The sequence below is a fragment of the Hylobates moloch genome, unplaced genomic scaffold (genome assembly GCF_009828535.3).
Source record: "Hylobates moloch isolate HMO894 unplaced genomic scaffold, HMol_V3 SCAFFOLD_6, whole genome shotgun sequence".
NCBI lineage: Eukaryota > Metazoa > Chordata > Mammalia > Primates > Hylobatidae > Hylobates > Hylobates moloch.
The window spans coordinates 93,388,143-93,394,464 of record NW_026652281.1 but is presented as its reverse complement, the minus strand read 5'-3'; the positions used below and the strand labels follow the sequence as shown (position 1 = coordinate 93,394,464).

General features: G+C 49.1%; 1 non-coding gene across 1 annotated transcript; it reads left to right on the top strand.

The window, feature by feature from the left end:
- Positions 1 to 2,092: 2,092 nt before the first annotated feature.
- Positions 2,093 to 2,199, top strand: LOC116471981 (U6 spliceosomal RNA). Its single transcript, XR_004248911.1, has one exon. It is a non-coding gene; the product is annotated as a U6 spliceosomal RNA (small nuclear RNA).
- Positions 2,200 to 6,322: the final 4,123 nt, after the last annotated feature.

The window sequence follows — 6,322 nt, the reverse complement described above, 5'->3', positions numbered from 1 at the left end:
AAGTGCCTGACTTCTGAAATTAGTTGAAATTTAAAAATCTCTGTGGCAAGAAGGCATCAAAGGGTCTTGCTACCTGAAAAGAGTGTTTGTGTGTTGGGGAAAGGGCAGTATGCTGGGAGAAAAAAAATTCACCTTGCAGCCAGGCGTGGTGGCTCACACCTATAATCCTAGCACTTTGGGAAGCCAAGGTGGGCGGATCACCTGAGGTTAGGAGTTCTAGACCAGCCTGGCCAACATGGTGAAACCTTGTCCTTACTAAAAATACAAAAATTGGCCGGGTATGATGGCGCATCCCAGCTACTTGGGAGGCTCAGGCATGAGAATCACTTGAACCTGGGAGGTAGAGATTGCTGTGAGCCAAGATTGCATCAATGCATTCTAGCTTGGGCGAGACTTTGTCAAAAAAAAAAAAAAAAAAGGGCCTGGCACCGTGCCGTGGCTCATGGCCATAATCCCAGCACTCTGGGAGGTCAAGGCAGGAGGATCACCTGAGGTCAGGATTTCGAGTCCAGCCTGGACAACATGGTGAAACCCCGTCTCTACTAAAAATACAAAAATTAGGCGGGCGTGATGGTGCATGCCTGTAGTCCCAGCTACTTAGGAGGCTGAGGCAAGAGAATGGCTTGAACCCAGGAGGTGGATGTTGCAGTGAGCCAAGATTGTGCCACTGCACTCCAGCCTGGGTGACAGAACAAGACTCTGTCTCAAAAAAAAAAAAAAAAAAAAAAAAAATCACCTTGCAATAAATTATCCTGCCACAAATGTTTATGTTTAATTCATTTTGTATCCTATCCCTTTCCCCTCAACCCCCAAAGAAATCATGAGGGATCCAGTTTATAGTTGTGCTGTTGGTTGCTTGAATCCTAAATCTTGGAGTACAAACTGATCAGGGTTCCCAGGTCTACCTGGTGAAGGGCAACCCAAGGTGTCTGTGGGGCCCAAGGAAAGTCTAGGCCCTCATTGTTCACCAGCTGTATCCATGGAGAGCTTGTCAGACATGTGGAATCCCAAGACCCACTAAAGCTTAAACTGTATTTCTTTCTTTTCTTTTCTTTTTTTCCTGTTGCCGCGGTTGGAGTGCAGTGGTATGATCATAGCTCACAGTAGCCTGGACCTCCTGGGTTCAAGCGATCCTCCTGCTTCAGCCTCCTGAGTAGCTGGGACTACAGGCACACACCACCATGCCTGGCTAATTAAAAAACAGTATTTTTGTATAGAGACCGGGGTCTTGTGCCCACGTCACCCAGGTTGGTCTCAAACTCCTAACCTCAAGTGATCCTCCCGCCTCGGCCTCCTAAAATGTTGGGATTACAGGCATGAGCCACTGCCTTAAGATGCGTTCTAATAACATCCCAGCTGATTCATGTGCACAGTGTGGTTTGAGAAGCACTGCTCTTGGAGAGAAGTGGCTGGGCAGGAGTTGCTATTATTGGAAGAGTCACAAGAGCTTTTGGTTGTGAGAATTCCCCCGTGGGGTTAGCAGGGTTCAGACCCCTGGTGTGAGCAGATGTGGTTCTCACTCCAGTGCTGAGTCCCCATGGCGGGGCAGGCTCACCTGCTGAGCAACAGCCCTGCTCACCTGGATGGAACTCCCAGGGCTGCTTATTACTTAGACCTTTGTTCTAATTTCATGGTTTCTGCCTTGGGTTGTGTCATCCTGGACTTGCAAGGCTCAAGTGTGGCATAAGTCACCATCACCAGGGCTGATGAATTTCCCACTCTGGTGACGCCTTAATTGAAGGTGAGGCTCTCCTTTCATTAGCAAGATTCCTACCTCCTGTCTAAACTATCACCTCAAAGACCTGGGGGGATAAAGAGGCTGACCTCATAGTGTGGCCTCAGTTACTGTGGCTTTGGTGGCTTCTCTAAATTTATCAGTGTTTCAGGCAAGCCCATGGCATAATTACTCAAGGCCCTGGGAATGCTGGCATCAATGATTTTGTTTCTCAAACCGATGAATAAATATTCTTCTGGCTTTTACTCCTTGCAACTGCTTTACTATAGAAGAAAGCATTTTATTTCAGCCAATTCTCACTACCATCCTTTGGGGGAAGGGCATTGCTATTATTCCCAGTTTACAGAAAGGAAAACAGTGCTCGTTTTGGCAGTACATATACTAAAATTGGAACGATACAAAGAAGATTAGCATGGCCCCTGCACAAGGATGACACGCAAATTCGTGAAGTGTTCCATATTTTTGCCGGGTGCGGTGGCTCATGCCTGTAATCTCAGCACTTTGGGAGGCTGAGGTGGGTGGATCATGAGGTCTGGAGTTCGAGACCAGCCTGGCCAACATAGTGAAACCCTGTATCTACTAAAAATACAAAAAATTAGCCAGGCGTGGTGGCAGGTGCCTGTAATCTCAGCTACTCTAGAGGCTGAGGCAGGAGAATTGCTGGAACCTGAGAGGGGGAGGTTGCAGAGAGCTGAGATCACACCATTGCACTCCAGCCTGGGCAACAGTGTAAGGCTCCATCTCAAAAAAAAAAAGAAAAGAAAAGAAAAAAGAAAGGAAAACAGTCAGAGAGGTAAGGTCACTTTTTCAAGGTCACACAGCAAATTAAATGGCTGAGTGGGGACCCAAACCCAGATCTGCCTGTCACCAAAGCCAGTGCTCTCTGTCCTCCTGGGGTATACCTGGACTTTCAAGGACAGAATTTCCTGGTGGAGGCTGTCAATTGTTTTCTTTCAGGTGAAGAAGAAAAGCTGGAATGTTCTTTTGGATGATCGTGGTCATCTTCTCTTGCCTCTCCCAGTTGAGGGGCAAGCATGTTTCCCAGCTTGCCTTGTTCCTCTTCTCTTATGAATGACTTGGCCTCAGAAATGTAGCTCCTCTGCTCCAATGGCTTCTTGGAAGGCCAAAAATTGAGCCTGGGACACTTGCCCACAGGGATTGTGGCCAGCTGGTCAAATGCCTGTGGCTGAGTGGCCATCTGGCCATGACCCTTCCAAGGACAGACGTCAACTCTGCAGCTCCGTGAGATTACCCTGAGTGGTTGCTTTGATACTGGGGAAGAGGCTGGAGGATTCTTTGATGGACATGACCCTGGGAGGGAAACAGATCTGATTCAAGGTCTGCCTCTTCAGGGCTGCATGGTGACTTTCCTGAGCCCTAGGTACTTTTGCCTTGGTGAGTTCGTTTTGCCGCTAAAAAGAACATTTAAAAAATAGATTTTTGGCCAGGCATGGTGGCTCACACCTGTAATCCCAGCACTTTGGGAGGCTGAGGCAGAAGGATCACTGGAGCCCAGGAGTTCAAGACCAGCCTGGGCAACATAGCAGGACCTCATCTCTACTACATCTTTTAAAAATTAGCTAGATATGGTGGCACACGCCTGTGGTTTCAGTTACTCAGGGGGCTGAGGTGGGAGGATTGCTTGAGCCCAGGAGGTCAAGGCTGCAGTGAGCTCTGATTGTGCCACTGCACTCCAGCCTGGGCAACAGAGTGAGACCCTCTCTCAAAACAAAAGACAAACAAACAAACAAAGGTTATTCTTAATTTTAAAAAATAAAATAAAAAATAAAGATAGATTTTCCTGCTGTATTGGTATAAAGGTGAATATGTTAATTTTATATATGAAATCATTATCTTTACCCTAAAAGTTCATTTTTTCCCCTCTGATTTTAAGTGAAATTAAAACGTTTTTATGGGTCCTTAAAAGTATTATGGTCTCTAATCACTGTGCCTATTGTACCTACTGGGGAAGTTGGCCTAATGTTTGGGTCTGTGGTGACCTTGAATGAGCTGACTGACTTTTTGGGCCTCAGTTTTCTCATCTGTAAAATGGGTATAGCAACAGCATCTGTTTTAATCCATAGCAAATGACTAGCAGAGAGGCAGATTTGTGGCTGTTAGTATCTAGTTAGGGCCCAATCAGTAAAGCTATCTACACTACCCTCTGTTAGGGGGTAAGGGGCTTGTGCGTGGAGGGGGCTGGGCTTGTAGTGGAGAGGGGCTGAGTGCCTCCTGTAGGGAGTGGACTGTTACTCAGGCACTTAACTAAAAGGCCGCTGGGGCCAAAGTTTCTGCTGTCAGCCTTGCTTCCTGCTCCAGCATCATAAAGCATTAGGGCCTGAAGGGTCCTCAAGGCCTGTCCTCTGCCCAGGTCCGCCAGAGATGGGATCCATCAGGGTAGAGCTGGGACAAGAACCCAGGCTAGGACCCTGGCCCAATGCTGCGGGGCCCCACCCAGGCTGTCTTCTGAGGTGCCACCCTCAGGTAGATGATGACAAGCAGCTCTCCTTGGCAAGATGTAAATAAGACTTTGCCACAGCCTCCCTCTCTCCCTCCTGCCGCCCATGTTGGCTTCTTGGCCTTTTTGCCACTCACACCATTTCCTCATGGCCACATCTGCACACGGGCCTCCACGTGCAGCACCCAGAGAGGGCCTGGGTTTCAATGGCGGCACAGCCTTGGGCCAAGTCCAGGTCTACCATTGCCTTATCGGGCAGGTGGCCTCACATTGGCATCCTCACCTGAGAAAGGGACCTAAGCACACTTCCTACCTCACAGGGCATTTGCAAAGGTGACATTAGATGACGCAGGTAAAGCACTTGCACAGGCAGGGGCTCCCTCATGAGGAGGAAGGAGAGGAGGAGGAGGAGCGCAGAGTGGCTTCTTCCGTTCTCTCCTCTGGAGGCTGCTCAGGGAAGAGCCCCCAAGAGGGCCAGGGGCCACGTGGCAGGCTGCCTGGGTTACAAATCCCAGCCTGCTCCTTACTGGTGGCATGACTTTGGGGAAGCGCTTCACCTTTCTGTGCCTCAGTTTCTTCACCTGAAAAGAGGGTACAACAATAGAACTTCCCTCAAGGGGTTGTTGGGAGAAATAAGTAAGTGAACATACCTCAGAGGCTTCAATTGGCACCTGGTGTGTAGTTAGTGCTCAGTACAAAGTGAAGTATTTTTCTCTTCTTGGGACACGCCACAGCTGACAAATCAGCTTTTGTCTTCAGGATGGAACCTTCTAGAACTGGCATGGGGTTCCAGAAATGGGAGTTCTCAGTTCCTTTCTCTCCAAAGTGTGAGAGACACGTGCTGTGCCCACTGGAGGGTTTGTGGAGTGCAGCCCAGGGAAGTTTCTGACCATCCATGGCCTCGTGGTTGCTTAAGCCCAAGGGGGTGACTTCTAGACCTCAGAAAACAGCCATGGGACAGGGAGGCTGTGATACTGAAAATGGTCATGATGTGTTGCATGGGCAGCATGAGGATCAGAAGAACAGAAGCTCCAGGAACTCTGAGGGACAGGGAGGAGAAGGGAAGGGATGACAGGTGTTGAGTGTCTCCTCTGTGCCAGGCACGGGCCGGCTCTCTGGCTCCGCTCTGGATTTGTGGAAACTGCCCTGGGTGAACCTCATTCAGGTGAGTGGGCCAGCGGAAGGTCAGCCAGGGCCCTCAGCTGTCTGGCCTCAGCCGTCGCCACGTCCTCACAGCGGGCAGTGGCTTTGGACATAGAGCCAACCAGACACTGAGATGTGGCCTGTGGCCATGGCCCAAGGGAAGCTACTGGCTGCCAAGTGACTGAAGTAAGACCCTGAGCTCGCTGACGCCAGGCTCCCACCAGCCACAGGCTGTTCACGGCTCAGCTTCCTTTTAGCTTTTCTCTTGTGGGATCGCTTTAGTCTGATGCGGACCCTGAATGAGAAATGACGGGGTCCATGCTTTCTGCACACTACTTTCCTGAAGTGACTCTTGTCACCTGAGGCCTTATTGGCAGCTGGCATAAAATATTAAAGCCTAACTGAGCGTGTGAGCTGCAGAGCCTTCCTAGCAGGCTCTGGTTTCACAGTCGCAAGGCAGCAGCTGCAGGGAGGGTCTGCAGCAGGCCTCAGTGTCCCAGCGCAGCACCGTTTGGAGCAGCCCCAGACGCACTTCTGCTCAGCAGCCACATTCTGGGAGTCCGAGGTCCAGAGTATGAACATGGTGAGAGGTATGTACTCTAGTGGCAGAATATCAGGAATCTGGCTTTTGGAATCAGAACTGAACTCCACTGTGTGTCTCTGTCACCATCAGCAAACAAACTGGCAGCTTCCTCTGTGATGACCAAATCAAAACACTCATGCACACAGGGAAGTGATGGTCGGATACAATTTTCCTGCACCCATCCTCTTCCTCTCTACCAAGACTTCTTAATGTGGCATCTATGAGCCTCCCTCTAATAACTGAATGCAAAATCATCACATAGTTTATTTTGTTTTGTTTTGTTTGTTTCTCGAGAGAGAACTGGTATTTTGCATGAAATTTTCAAAAGAGTGGTAGTCCCTAACCCAATATTTTTTAATGTTTAAATTTAAATTTAAATATTTTAAAACACTAGCAGTTCCAC